We start from the raw sequence: 15,564 nt of genomic DNA on the forward strand, positions 1-15,564 counted from the left end.
CCTAGGCAGTCTGCCTTTTTCTTTATAACTTTCAGTGCCCACTAGTGATTTTCTGTTGTATTAACGTTTAGTGTTTTAATTGTAATGACTTGGGAGAAACTAATCTATTTTTGTCTGGTCACAGAAATTCTCTGTTATATTTTTTAGAGAGTATGTACTGTAGTATTTACTTTCTGGTAGAGGATTAAAGTGGAAGCAGATCACTTTAATCTGATCAGAGATTGAGGTACTTCAAGAATGAGGTTTTTTGTTTGTTATGGCTGGTTGTTTGTTTGCTTGTTCATTTTGCTAAGGCTCTTTGTTTGTGACTCACCCTTATTCTTTGTGAAGTTCTTCAGAATTCTAGCTGAAATTTTGGGGTTTTATCAGGAACTCTTCACCTTCTTAGACCTCAAACTCCAAGAAACTACTTAAAACTCTGCTTTGCTTGTCATCATTTTCAGTCAGTTCAGTTCAGTTCAGTCGCTCAGTCGTGTCCGACTCTTTGTGACCCCAAGAATCGCAGCACGCCAGGCCTCCCTGTCTATCACCAACTCCCTGAGTACTCAGACTCACGTCCATCGAGTCGGTGATGCCATCCAGCCATCTCATCCTCTGTCGTCCCCTTCTCCTCCTGCCCCCAATCCCTCCCCGCATCAGAATCTTTTCCAGTGAGTCGACTCTTTGCATGAGGTGGCCAAAGTACTGGAGTTTCAGCTTGAGCACCATTCCTTCTAAAGAAATGCCAAGGCTGATCTCCTTCAGAATGGACTGGTTGGATCTCCTTGCAGTCCAAGGGACTCTCAAGAGTCTTCTCCAACACCACAGTTCAAAAGCATCAGTTCTTCAGCGCTCAGCTTTCTTCACAGTCCAACTCTCACATCCATACATGACCACAGGAAAAAACCATAGCTTTGACTAGACGGACCTTTGTTGGCAAAGTAATGTCTCTGCTTTTGAATATGCCATCTAGGTTGGTCATAACTTTTCTTCCAAGGAGTCAGCATCTTTTAATTTAAAGGCTACAGTCACCATCTGCGGTGATTTTGGAGCCCCCCAAAAATAAAGTCTGCCACTGTTTCCCCATCTATTTCCCATGAAGTGATGGGACCGGATGCCATGATCTTTGTTTTCTGAATGTTGAGCTTTAAGCCAACTTTTTCACTCTCCTCTTTCACTTTCATCAAGAGGCTTTTTAGTTCCTCTTCACTTTCTGCCATAAGGGTGGTGTCATCTGCATATCTGAGGTTATTGATATTTCTCCTGGCAATCTTGATTCCAGCTTGTGCTTCTTCCAGCCCAGGGTTTCTCATGATGTACTCTGCATATAAGTTAAATAAGCAGGGTGACAATATACAGACTTGACGTACTCCTTTTCCTATTTGGAACCACCTTGTTGTTCCATGTCCAGTTCTAACTGTTGCTTCCTAACCTGCATATAGGTTTCTCAAGAGGCAGGTCAGGTGGTCTGGTATTCCCATCTCTTTCAGAATTTTCCACAGTTTATTGAGATCCACACTTTCAAAAGCGTTGGTATAGTGAATAAAGCAGAAATAGATGTTTTTTTGGAACTCTCTTGCTTTTTTGATAATCCAGCGGATGTTGGCAATTTGATCTCTGGTTCCTCTGCCTTTTCTAAAACCAGCTTGTACATCTGGAAGTTCATGGTTCACGTATTACTGAAGTCTGGCTTGGAGAATTTTGAGCATTACTTTACTAGCATGTGAGATGAGTGCAGTTGTGTGGTAGTTTGAGCATTCTTTGACCTTGCCTTTCTTTGGGATTGGAATGATTTGTAAATGGCTGAACTGGAGAATACATCCGTTTTCTGCTTGTATTCTCCAGTTCAGCCATTTAGAAATCAGTAATTGCCTCCTCCAGGGAATCTTTCCAACCCAGGGATCAAACTCAGGTCCCCCGCATTGCAGGCGGATTCTTTACAGTCTGAGTTACCTCCATAGAAAAATTTGGCTCCAAATATCAGATCCAATTTGTCTGTTCTTCTCCCTTTTCCTAAATCTTGTTTTTTAAATCTGAGTTAGTTAAATCCCTTAACTTTGATTTTTGTCTCACCGTCTCCATGAGACTGTGGAAAAGTTTCGTTCAGCTTCTTTATCTATCTCTTAGTAGCTACTTTCTGCCTAATTTTTAAATGTCTCTTAATTTTTTAGTTTCTTTCTTAACTATCAGTTAGCTAATTGCTTCAGGGGCTAAGAAGTGTACTATATCAGGTTCACCTCAGTGAGTTTTCCTTCATTCCAAGATCTTTGCCCCTCAAATTCTGTTTGCCTTATTAGCTCTCAGATGGAATAATACACACATATTTTACCCCAGTTTTCTAGATTTTCTTGGTGGGTGAGTTGATCTGTTGTATAAAGCTGTTCGTCACAGTCAAGAAATTCTTAATACATTTTTATAGTTTTCCTGAAATAGATTTAAAAATATATTTTGTTAGATGTATTTCTCAATTTTTATACTTTGCTGCCAGTATGAATGGTCCTTTTATCCAATTACATTTTCTAACTGGTTATTGCTAGTATTTATAAAAGATGTTGACTAAGTGTATTTGGATCTACCATTGGTCCATCTTATAGTAAACTTTTTATTTATTCCATTGCAAACTGATAGATTTTTCTCTTCTTCTCTATTATTTATTCATCTTTTCCTTAGCTTAATTCATTGCTATGATTTTATAATAACATACTAAATAGTAATAATGTGAACAATCAATTTATCTCCTTCCTCACTTTTTGAGAATTCATTTAATGTTTCATTATCAAGTATGAAGGTTTCTGTGGACATCATGTGAATGATATCTTTTGCTGAATTGGGATTTTTCAAAAAATATTCCCACTTAAGACAAGTTATTTCTTTTAACAGGTGTAAGTATTAAGTCTTATAAACGTTATCCCATTTCTTCTTGAAATCTTTTTCAAATTTTTACTAAAATGCAACCTTCTTCTCCAATTTTATAGCTTGTTCTTTCTAAATAATAATTAATTTCTCATTCTTCAATTTGACAACAGCATAGTAGTTATAATGCTGTTTCAGTTATTTAGTTCTTCCTTAAAGTAAATGTTAGCTATTTTTTATCTATCCCTTTGAGAACTTTTTGTCTTTCAAAAATATCTGTATTCTCATTCTTGGTACATTATCTGTCCCATGCTACATAGTCAATTATTTTCATAGAATTAATAATCTCAACACTTTTGCCATAATTAACTGTCCATGTTCTTATATTCCTTTGCTATTACCCAAGAATTGGTCAGTTTGGGAGTCTCTGGTCCTAAGCAATGTTTAGACCTAGGGAAAGAAAAATAAACATGGTCCCAGTGCTGCTTATGCTCCTACTTTGTTCTCAGTTGATATTTCTCTGAATTGAATATTAGATCCAGATCTTTAGTCATCATCTAGCTCAGCCCATTCGTATTACAGATGGGGGAACTGAGATCCAGTATAAGAAGTCAATTGCCCCAAAGTCAGAGCTAATATGAAATTTATTCTATGAATTTATCTGTGTAGAAAAAAGAGATGACATCATACAGACATTATTTTGTCTTTGCTCTGTGGTAATTGCTATAAATTCCCTACTGTCAGTCCTCCTCTTGGCATGTAGAAAATGTGCGATGGGTAGGTAAAGATCAACATGGCCTTAGGGCATCAGGACATTCTGCAGGAGAGAAAAAAGAGGTTTACTTTCACCAGCTTCTGGAATAGCAGATTCTGCCTTGGTTCACTATTTATATGGATATAGACAGTATTCCTTAGGGGGATCCTGTACTATTTGTTTCTGGATTTGAACATATGAGAGTACCTTGGCCAGACTTTGTTTTATTACTTGTAGTTGCTTTCTAGCTTTATGTATCATATTGGATTTATATCTGAGTTTCTTGCACTTTGAAATAAGGCTGAATTGTAGAACTTTGGGGAGGGGCTTGCAAGTGAGCTGAAGAAGCAGGAAGCAGAGAGGATTAATGGATTTGGCTGAAACCAGAACACTCTGGATTTAAGAACTACATGGTATTTGCACTTTAGACAGCTGTATCAGATTTCTAAATCCCTAAGTGCTGGTTTATACATGGCCTTATCCAAATCTCTCTGTCCTATAGTCTCCATTGCTCTATTTGAGTGGTTTCCAAGCAGATCCATTGTGAAATTATATTTCTTGTAAATACTCAGTATTCATTTCCAGAGCATGGGCCAGCCCTGTGCTACATCAGAGACATCAAATAACAGCTTGGCCAAAAAGTACTTCTCTCTATCCCAATAGTATGACTGAATTCTCACCATTATAGTAACTCCCTCAGGAAGTATTCACATTTTAAGTAAGCTATGGCAATAACACTTAACCAGGAATCAGAAGTTTTGGATTTAGTCCCTCTCTGACACTTATTAGTTATTGGTTTGTGACCAAGTAAAAACCTCTTTGTGTTTTAGATTCTTATTCATTATGTAGGTTGAAAAATTCTCACCCTACTTACCTGAAAGGATAGGGATAAAGTTAAAATCTGGTAATGAATGCATCATAAGTATACAGATAGAATTTACTATTCATTTGCAGCTATTTATTGGTTGCCCATTATATGCTGTATGCAGTAATAAATAAAGTCTCTCATTTTATATATACCTTATATTAATACTAGACTAGGAAATTGGCATCTTGGGAGAATTATATAATATGACCAAATTTTAGTTCGCTCAAAACCATCATTCGAACTTTTCTTGTATCTTCTGAGACTTGTAAAAGTTTCCGCTTTGCAGGATGCCTATATATTGGTGTGTTATGGCTGTCTTCACAAGTGTCTTGGACATAGTTTCCTACACCATGGTTCTTCACTTCTTTTTTATGGTCTTTACTGTGGTCATCTGATCCCCTTCCATGTTTGTTTGCTTGTGCACAGTGGTATTCTGAGCATACAGCATAATTGTATACTTTTATACTTAGGGCCACCTACTCCTGCAACCATGGCCACGTGCTCATGTACCATGACTGTCTAAACATGTCTTCATATATTTTGGCCACCTGCTTATGAATTTCTGGTTTATTTAAAAAATTTCTTATCATCCTTTACTTCTACCTAAGGACTATTTTCTCCATTACCATGCTTGTTTGCTTCAGCATTTTGGCTCTCTCTGTGGAATTGTGGACTTACATTCATATATGGTGATCGTTTCATTTTAATTTTCTGATTCTGCACCTTTACTCTGGCCTGTCATTGCCTTCTGTTTTTTTTTTTTTTTCTTAACCCATGATTACTGTTAACATACCTTATCTTTGACAAAGGAGGCAAGAATATACAATGGAGAAAAGACAATCTCTTTAACAAGTGGTGCTGGGAAAACTGGTCAACCATTGGTAAAAGAATGAAACTAGAACATTTTCTAACACCATACACAAAGATAAACTCAACATGGATTAAAGATCTAAACGTAAAACCAGAAATTATAAAACTCCTAGAGGAAAACATAGGTAAAACACTCCCCGACATCAATCACAGCAGGATCCTCTATGATCCTCTATGATCCTCCCAGAGTAATGGAAATAAAAGCAAAAATAAACAAATGGGACCTAATTAAACTTAAAAGCTTTTGCACAACGAAGGAAACTATAAGCAAGGTGAAAAGACAGCCTTCAGAATGGGAGAAAATAATAGCAAATGAAGCAACTGACAAATAATTAATCTCAAAAATATACAAGCAACTCCTGCAGTTCAATTCCAGAAAAATAAATGACCCAATCAAAAAATGGGCCAAAGAGCTAAACAGACAATTCTCCAAAGAAGACATGCAGATGGCTAACAAACACATGAAAAGATGCTCAACATCACTCATTATCAGAGAAATGCAAATCAAAACCACAATGTGGTACCATTTCATGCCAGTCAGAATGGCTGCAATCCAAAAGTCTACAAGTAATAAATGCTGGAGAGGGTGTGGAGAAAAGGGAACCCTCTTACACTGTTGGTGGGAATGCAAACTAGTACAGCCACTATGGAGAACGCTGTGGAGATTCCTTAAAAAACTGGAAACAGAACTGCCATATGACCCAGCAATCCCACTTCTGGGCATACACACTGAGGAACCCAGAACTGAAAGAGACATATGTACCCCACTGTTTATAATAGCCAGGACAACCTAGATGTCCATCAGCAGAAAAATGGATAAGAAAGCTGTGGTACATATACACAATGGAATATTACCCAGCCATTAGAAAGAATGCATCTGAATCAGTTCTAATGAGGTGGATGAAACTGGAGCCTATTATACAGAGTGAAGTAAGCCAGAAAGAAAAACACCAATACAGTATACTAACACATATATATGGAATTTAGAAAGATGGTAACGATAACCCTGTATGCGAGATAGCAAACGAGACACGGATGTATAGAACAGTATTTTGGACTCTGTGGGAGAAGGCAAGGGTGGGATGATTTGAGAGGGTAGCATTGAAACATGTCTATTATCATATGTGAAGCAGATTGCCAGTCCAGGTTCAATGCATGAGACGGAGCCCAGGGCTGGTGCACTGGGATGACCCTGGGGGATGGAATGGGGAGGGAGGTGGGAGCAGGGTTCTGGATGGGGAACACATGTGCATCCATGACTGATTCATGTCAATGTTTCGCAAAAATCACTACAGTATTATAAAGCCTCCAATTAAATAAATTTAGAGAAAAAAAAAAAGCAGTGACTTTAATGTTCCTGAAGCATGGATATCAAAGCAAACAAATGGCATGTTTGGTTGTATAACATTGTCAGCTGCTAATACATTATAGTCATTTGAGCATTCATTATAGCTACCTACTGCTGCACCATAGGCACCTTCTTCTGTAGCATGGTGATCAGAGCACATGTTGAGGTTTATGTGTCATGGCAATTTGAACTTAATCATTGTATAAGTTTCTATACTATGACTTGAGCAGATACTGTGATCCTCTTGGCATAAATCATAGGAAATGATCCTATATTTAAGTTATATCTATGGTTTTCTTCCCCTGCAGTATGCCCTTGCCACTCTGAGTCTCTATACTTTAGACATCCAAGCAAGCATTGTAGCCTTCTGTTCCTGAATCATTAGTATCTGCTCCTATTTAGTAGGAACTTATCCACACACCTCGGAACCATGATCATGATGTCATTATCATGATTTTTAAGCATATGTCAGTTATGTTTGCCTATGCATCATGGTTATTTGAGCATTTACCATGGTTATCTCTTGATATCATGATTCTTTGAGTAGAGCCAGGGCCTATAACTTTCATGTTATCAGTTCAGTTCAGTTCAGTTGCTCAGTTGTGTCCGACTCTTTGTGACCCCGTGGATGCCAAGCACACCAGACTTGCCTGTCCATCACCAACTCCCAGAGCTTGCTCAGACTCATGTCCGTTGAGTCAATGATGCCATCCAACCATCTCATCCTCTGTTGTCCCCTTCTCTTCCTGCCCTCAATCTTTCCCAGCATTGGGGTCTTTTCCGATAAGTCAGTTCTTTGCATCAGGTGGCCAAAGTACTGGAGTTTCAGCTTCAGCATCAGACCTTCCAGTGAATTTCATGTTATATACAAGCTGCATTGTTTATAGTTTAAATTAGCATTCACTATGACACTCAATACTTACACAGGAGTGTTAGGTCAATGTCATGTGATTAATTGTTCAACAATCTTTATTTTCTTGACATTCTACATTATACTTATATGTCAATGCAGTCTTCTCATATACAATGTTAACTACAGTCACAAGATACATACTTGTAAATGACTACCCTCTACTTCTGATAAGTGAGTGTCAGCACACTGTACTCTGGCTATCTACTCAGGGATCATGGCTGACTGATAATACTTGAATGTTTTATAAGTGTATTTTATTCAAGTGGTAAAACTACAGAGAGATGTTTATGTACCATACAGTCATTTAAGCATGCACCATGACATTTCTTTGTGCCGCTTGTATTAGTTTTCTAGAGCTACTGTAAGAAAGGATGGCAAACTCAGTAACTTAAAACCCAAAGAAATTTATTTTCTCACGGTTTTGGAAGCGAGGAGTCCAAAATCAAGGTTGTTGGCTGGGCTGTAGTGCCTTTGAAGGCTCTATGAAAAGATCCACCCTTGCCTCTTCCAGTTTCTTGTAATTGCAAGTGTTCCTTGGCTTGTGAGATCTTCAGACCAATCCCTGTCTCCATCATCCAATGGCATTCTTTTCCTTTTCTTTCTGTGTCTAAATTTCCTCCTTCTAATAAGGACACCAGGGGGTGCTAATGGTAAAGAACCTCCTGCCAACGCGGGAGACCTAAGAGACTCGGGTTCCATCTGTGTGTCGGGAAGATCCCCTGGAGAGGGAATGACAACCCACTCCAGTATTCTTGCCTGGAGAAGTCCATGGACAGAGGTTACAACCCATGCAATCGCAGAGTAGGACTCAACTTAGTGTCATTAGATTTAGGGTCCACTCTAATCTACTATGACCTCATCTTAACCTGATTATAGCTTCAAAGCTCGTATTTCCAAATAAGGTCACACGTGCAGGTACCAGAAGTTAGAACTACAGTGTCTCTTTTTGGGGGAGACATAATTAAATCCATTACAGTATCTATACTTGAAGATATTTGCTTAAAAAAAACACTTCAATAATATTTATCATTTACTTAAAATACCCTAAAATTTTTAGACATAATGAAGCATTGAATGGAATTTTTTAAAGTACCAAAATTGATAGATTGCTGTGATCTTCTTGATATAAGATATGATATACCTACTAAAGTGAGAAAACAATATTTTAGAAAATATGGTGATTAAGAGAATGAAATTCCAATCACTGTCAACTAATACTCAACTGTTTCAACATTTGCTTTTGTACTATGGCTTTTTAATTAGGCATTATGTCCATCTGGGTAAAGACTATAGTTTGATTATCTTTTCATATACTACTGATGTTTGAGCTAGATCTGTAGTTGTCTACCTTCTATGTCATAATTACTACTTTGGGCAACATTGTTACAAACTCAGGGGCTTCCCTGGTGGCTCAGTGGTGAAGAATCTGCCTGCAATGCAAGAGACTGGGTTTAATCCCTGGGTCAAGAAGATTCCCTGGAAAAGGAAATGGCAGCCCACTCCGGTATACTTCCCTGGAGAACCCCATGGACAGAGGAACCTGGTGGGCCACAGTCCATGTAGTTATTAACTCATGTATTAGTCACATCTGTCTCCTATTTCAACATTGCTCTTTACTCCTATACCATGTCCAACTACCCTTGTGTTTTGGATATTTTCTTGGGATATGTCCTATATCATCATTCATGCCTCATATTTTGGAACTATCAGAATATACATTATGATCAAATACTCATACACAAGATGCGGCTGTTCATGTACAATAGGCATCTGAGCATATGGCCTGCAGTCTCATTTTGCAGCATTGTCATCTTATCCTTGACTGTAAGAACTTGCTTCTATATTGTGACAGATATTGGATATATTGAGCTTGATTTGTAATTGTCTACCTTCTATGTCGTAATTGTCACTTTGGGCAGCATTGTTACTAACTCAGGGGCTTCCCTGGTGGCTCAGTGGTAAAGAATCTGCCTGCAATGCAAGAGACTGGGTTTTGGATATATATTGGATATTAGATTGTGATATGCATCTGAATGAATTGGTCAGTGTTTACTTGCTCCTGTCTAACTGTTTGTATATTGTATGTGTGTATATGTATATGTGTACATACATACATATATATATACACATATATATGTGTGTATATATATATATATATGAGATGGATGTTGCTCATCCATTATGAGTTTGTGAAAAAGAAGCATCATGATGACTTTTATAACATGGATATTAGCTCTTGGATTGTGGTCATTAGCTCCTGCATAACAGTTTTTATTCCATGTGTGCTGTCTGCTCCTATACTATGTCTGCTAAATGTATCACAGCTGTTAGTTCATATAATGACATAGTTTGAGTGTACAGTGGTATAAAACATGAATTCTGGCTAGTTAGCTATTCACCATGATTATTTAAAATTAGTCACGTCCATCTGAGTCTCCTTTTGTACCATTGTCGTCTTCTCCCAGACGAAGATCATTCATTGCTTGCATTGTGACTTTTTTTTAATTATATACTGTATCTATTTGAGTAGGAATCATAGCATAGTTTGTTTCTATATCATATGCATTTACACTTGTATCATACTTGACATCTTATGTCCTATAGGTATGTATGTATACCTCATGTACTAAAGGCATGTAGGTGTGATTTGCTCTCAGACCAATGCCATACATTCTGATAATTAAAAACAACCATCTGAGTAGTTTTTCACTCTTTTGTCCTTTCCTGGTGTATCATATCAGTCCCCTCTTTCATATATGAATGGATTCATCCTTCATGATAGCCTAAACATGCTTAATGGATTTCTGTCCACCTAATGTTTGAAATTGCACTATGAATTTCCACTTAAATACTACACTTGTGTGATAATACACTATCATTTTCTACTCTTGTACTAAGAATACTTTGTACCATGTATATTAGCTTGTGCAACTTGGTTTGCTATTGCAATGAATTCTCTCTCCTTTGTCATCACTGTCTACTCCTATAATGTGGGTTTGAGCTCATGTTGCAGGATCTGCTGTGTGTGCATCGTGGTCAAATGCTCAGACTCCTTGGTGGCTGCTTACGCACCACGGATGTTTGAGCATGTGCTATGGTGTCTACTTTTGCAACATTGCCATCTGCTTCTGGAATAAAGCCATTCATTATTCTGTTTGTAATGTATCATGTCTGTCAGAAGAATCATGGAATACTGTCATTCATTGTACTGTTTAAGAGAATGGATAGTGGAGCCAAAAGGACTGGATTTGCATCTTGAATTATCTACTTACAAGATATGAGATCTTGGGCTTACCAGTTTGCATCTCCATGTTTCATTTTCTGCAAGATTATAAAAAGAACTCCTCATAAGATTTTTGAGAATTATATGAGCTATTATATATAAACATTTCAAACACTGCCTATCATGTAGTAAGATATATATGGTGATGATAATGATAATGGTAATACTGTGTCCTTTGATTCTGTATGGTGATGCCAGCTCAAAATATGGGGTTCTCTAAGTTTGAATTATGGTAAACTGCTCATATATTTGTGATAGTGTGTAAGAAACCATTATATGAGCTTATGCCATGGGACTTGCCTTTGAATCATTGCCGTCTGCACTGTCCTATTAGCTTATGTATTACTGTTTCTTTTCTTCCATCATCACTATCTTCTCCAATATACTAGTTCCTCTGCCCCTATATTGTTGTCATCAACTCATTTTCTTGGAATGTCTGGGTGTACATCGCAGTAAAATGCTCAAACATCATTGGTAGTTGTTCGTGTACCATGATCTTCCTATATGTGCCATGTTATCCCCTCTAGTATTATTACCATATACTGCTGGCCTAAAAAATGTATTTATGCCTTATGTTTCCTTTATTCATATGCTCAGTCCATTTGAGCATATTCCATGACATGTTTTTTGCTCCTGTGTCACATTCACATGTCTTTGTATTATAGGTTTTTGCTCGTGCACCATGGTTGTCTGAGCATGCAGCATGCTTGTCTGCTCATACCCCATGGTTCCCGAGCAGGAACCGTCACTGCTTACTGTTCTAGTAAGGGAAATAGTGTCTTGTGTATTATGTATGTCAGTTTGCATTTTATGGTAATTTGCTCCTATTTCATGGCTCTCTATTCTTTGATCACTCCTGCCGTTTCCTGTACCATGTCTATATATTTCAAAATGATAGCTTGTAATCTCATGCCATTGGTTTATCTGAGTGTGCATCATAGTCAAATGCTCAACCACATAGTGTAGCTACTCATACACCTGATTGTTTAAGCTTGTACTGTGATTTCACATGTTTCATCATTGCCATTTGTTCCTAAACTAAAGGAATTTGTTGTATCTTTTAAATTACCAGCCATATCCATTTCAGGAAGTATAGTGGCATCTCTGCCTGCTTCTGTATCTTCATTTTCAATCCATGTCATGAAGTTATATAGGTAAGTATAGTAATCAAAAGCTCATATACTAATTGTGGCTATTAATGCAACATGCTTCTCTAAATACTTGATGTTTAGTTTTTTTTTTTTTTTTACCTACTTGATATCTACTTATACACAAAGCTATTCACTCCTATATCATGAATTTTTTGTAAGGCACAATATCTATCTAAATACCAAATATCATGAGCATTACAACATGGTTTTCTTCTCAGTAAACAAGTTTGTGTACCACATCCTGTCTCATAGCTCCTGTGTCTTGACTGCTATGACATATTGTAGTGATTTTGTTTGCTTGTGTACATCATGATCAACTGATCAAACACAACTGATGACTTTCATCAACTATTGTTATCTGAGCATGTTCCATGGTTTCTATCTTGCCATCTGCTTCTGAAACAATCATTCATAATTGAGATATTTTGGTCATGTACCATATCCATCTGTGATGTTTGCACACATAATTATTTTCTATTGTACCTTGTCTCTTGGCTCTAAATTGGTGTTGGCTCATTTTCCATAGTAGTATGAATGTGCATAATGCATTTTACTACTGTTTTACTGTGTTTGAAATTTTACTCCAAGCTTCTGTTCATTTTTTATGTGTGTGAAAATGTATATCATCATCTGCTTTTTAATAATGGAAATTTCTGTACCATAAATATCATTTTGTACACCATGATTATTTGTTACTTCAATGTGTTTGCTTCCTCCTTCGTCTTTAGTATCTACTCCTATACGCTGGATGTCAGCTCATGTTGCAGGACCTTCTGAGTGTGCATCGTAGTCAAATGCTCAGACTCCTGTGGTGGCTGCTCATGCACCACGGATGTTTGAGCATGTGCTACGGTGTCTACTTTTGCTACATTGCCGTCTCCTTCTGGACCAAAGCCATTTGTTCCTGCAGTCTGTGTTTTTAATCTGTACCACGTTCATCTGAGGAAGCATGGCACCATCAGTGTATATGCAAAGTGCTGACTCTGAAGTTAAAATGCTTGTATTTAATTCCACTCCTGCTGTTTAGGTTTGGTGTCCTTGGGCAAGTCATTTCACCCCTTTGTGTCTGTCTTTTTTCTGAACTGCAAAGTAATAATCATAATACCTACTTTGTAGGATTGTTGTGAGGATCAAAGAGTTAAATGTAATATGCTTAGATTAGTGCCTGTCACGTGGTAAGTGAAAAATATATGCTGATAATAATTACTGTGTCTCTTTGTTCTTTATGGTGATTATCAGCTTGTATTCTGAGATTGTCTAGTCATGCCTCTCAGTCCCATGCTAAATTACTGGTAGTGGCTGTCCTTTTAACATGGTCATCTGATGTTATGCCTTGATTTCTCCTTTTGCAATAGTGGTTCCACTCTTTCAACAAAGCCATTCATTGCTGTGTTTTGTTCTTTATTACACATCCATCAACTCTCCCCTAGCAAGAATAGCATAATAGTTGACTACCATTTCTACCTGTACTAGTATTATGATTGATAACTCACATTTCAAGGTATATTGGTGTGTATGTATCATGTTCAAATACTGTAACACCTGTACATTTTTTGTATTGTGATCATCCGAGTATAAATCATGGTATGTCCCATCATTACTATCTGCTCCTGGATCAAGTAATTGATTTACATATTCTGGCTTCGTGATCATATATTCTGACTACCTATGCAATTTCCACCATGTGATTCTTTTCTTTGTACCATTCTGTGTTCTCTTACATATAGGCTGTCTCATTTTTTTCATGGCAGTCTGGACATGCATAAGAAATTTATGTTCATATGTAGTGTTTGAGGTTATACTATAGATTTATACTCATACTGATTCTGTAAAAATTAAGTAATTGTGTACTTGTGAATTGAGAATATAATCCTCTGTATCACGAATAAGTTTATTAATTGTGACAGTATTGAGTTTGTTTATATCTCCATCATCTGGTATATCAGCTCATTTCTCAGAATCATTGGAGTATGCCTTCTGGTCAGATGTTCTGACTACCATGGTAGCTGCTCATGTACCAGATTCTTGATAATGGACTATGTATCTACTTATGGAATAGTAGGTGGTATCTGTATCAGCAATATAGCCATTAATTCCTTTCCTCTGTGTGTGTGTCCTTTTGATCTCCTACCATGTCCATCAGAGGTAGCATAGCAATACTTATGTATAATGTGGTTAGACTGTTTGATGTACAAGTCACTTCCTATCTTTCTGCCTTAATTTCTTCAGTTCAGTCAGTCAGTTCAGTCGCCCAGTTGTGTCCGACTCTTTGTGACCCCATGAATTGCAGCATGCCAGGGCTCCCTGTCGATCACCAACTCCCGGAGTTCACTCAGACTTGCGTCCATTGAGTCAGTGATGCCATCCAGCCATCTCATCCTCTGTCGTCCCCTTCTCCTCCTGCCCCCAGTCCCTCCCAGCATCAGAGTCTTTTCCAATGAGTCAACTCTTCGCATGAGGTGGCCAAAGTACTGGAGTTTCAGCTTGAGTATCATTCCTTCCAAAGAACATCCAGGGCTGATCTCCTTCAGAATTGACTGGTTGGATCTCCTTGCAGTCCAAGGGACTCTCAAGAGTCTTCTCCAACACCACAGTTCAAAAACATCAATTCTTCAGTGCTCAGCTTTCTTCACAGTCAAACTTTCACATCCATACATAACCACTGGAAAAACCATAGCTTTGACTAGACGGACCTTTGTTGGCAAAGTAATGTCTCTGCTTTTCAATATACTATCTAGGTTGTTCATAACTTTCCTTTCAAGGAGTAAGCGTCTTTTAGTTTCATGGCTGCAATCACCATCTGCAGTGATTTTGGAGCCCCCAAAAATAAAGTCTGCCACTGTTTCCCCATCTATTTCCCATGAAGAGGCCATGATCTTCATTTTCTGAATGTTGAGCTTTAAGCCAACTTTTCCACTCTCCTCTTTTACTTTCATCAAGAGGCTTTTTAGTTCCTCTTCACTTTCTGCCATAAGGGTGGTGTCATCTGCATATCTGAGGTTATTGATATTTCTCTCGGCAATCTTGATTCCAGCTTGTGTTTCTTCCAGCCCAGTGTTTCCCATGACGCAATCTGCATATAAGTTAAATAAGCAGGGTGACAATATACAGCCTTGATGTACTCCTTTTCCTATTTGGAACCACCCTGTTGTTCCATGTACAGTTCTAACTGTTGCTTCTTGACCTGCATACAAGTTTCTCAAGAGGCAGGTCAGGTGGTCTGGTATTCCCATCTCTTTCAGAATTTTCCACAGTTCATTGTGATCCTCACAGTCAAAGGCGTTGGTGTAGTCAATAAAGGAAAAATAGATGTTTTTCTGGAACTCTCTTGCTTTTCCGATGATCCAGCTGATGTTGGCAATTTGATCTCTGGTTCCTCTGCCTTTTCTAAAACCATCTGGAACATCTGGAAGTTCATGGTTCATGTATTGCTGAAGCCTGGCTTGGAGAATTTTGAGCATTACTTTACTAGCATGTGAGAAGAGTGCAATTGTACAGTAGTTTGAGCATTCTTTGGCATTGCCTTTCTTTGGGATTGGAATGAA

The 15,564-nt window shown here is 37.8% G+C and overlaps 1 protein-coding gene and 3 non-coding genes across 4 annotated transcripts in view; all 4 read left to right on the forward strand.

Annotated features, from left to right (window-relative positions):
- LOC108633300 overlaps window positions 1–15,564 on the forward strand; it is a 229,102-nt gene that overhangs the window by 31,196 nt on the left and 182,342 nt on the right. The gene's annotated exons all lie outside the window — the stretch shown is intronic.
- Window positions 10,610–10,689, forward strand: MIR105B (microRNA 105b). Its single transcript, NR_129553.1, has one exon. It is a non-coding gene; the product is annotated as a microRNA 105b (primary transcript).
- MIR767 (microRNA 767) lies at window positions 11,522–11,626 on the forward strand. The gene is given in 1 exon segment (NR_129794.1): window positions 11,522–11,626. It is a non-coding gene; the product is annotated as a microRNA 767 (primary transcript).
- MIR105A (microRNA 105a) lies at window positions 12,798–12,878 on the forward strand. Its single transcript, NR_129552.1, has one exon. It is a non-coding gene; the product is annotated as a microRNA 105a (primary transcript).

This window comes from Capra hircus, unplaced genomic scaffold (genome assembly GCF_001704415.2).
Source record: "Capra hircus breed San Clemente unplaced genomic scaffold, ASM170441v1, whole genome shotgun sequence".
Classification (NCBI taxonomy): Eukaryota; Metazoa; Chordata; class Mammalia; order Artiodactyla; family Bovidae; genus Capra; species Capra hircus.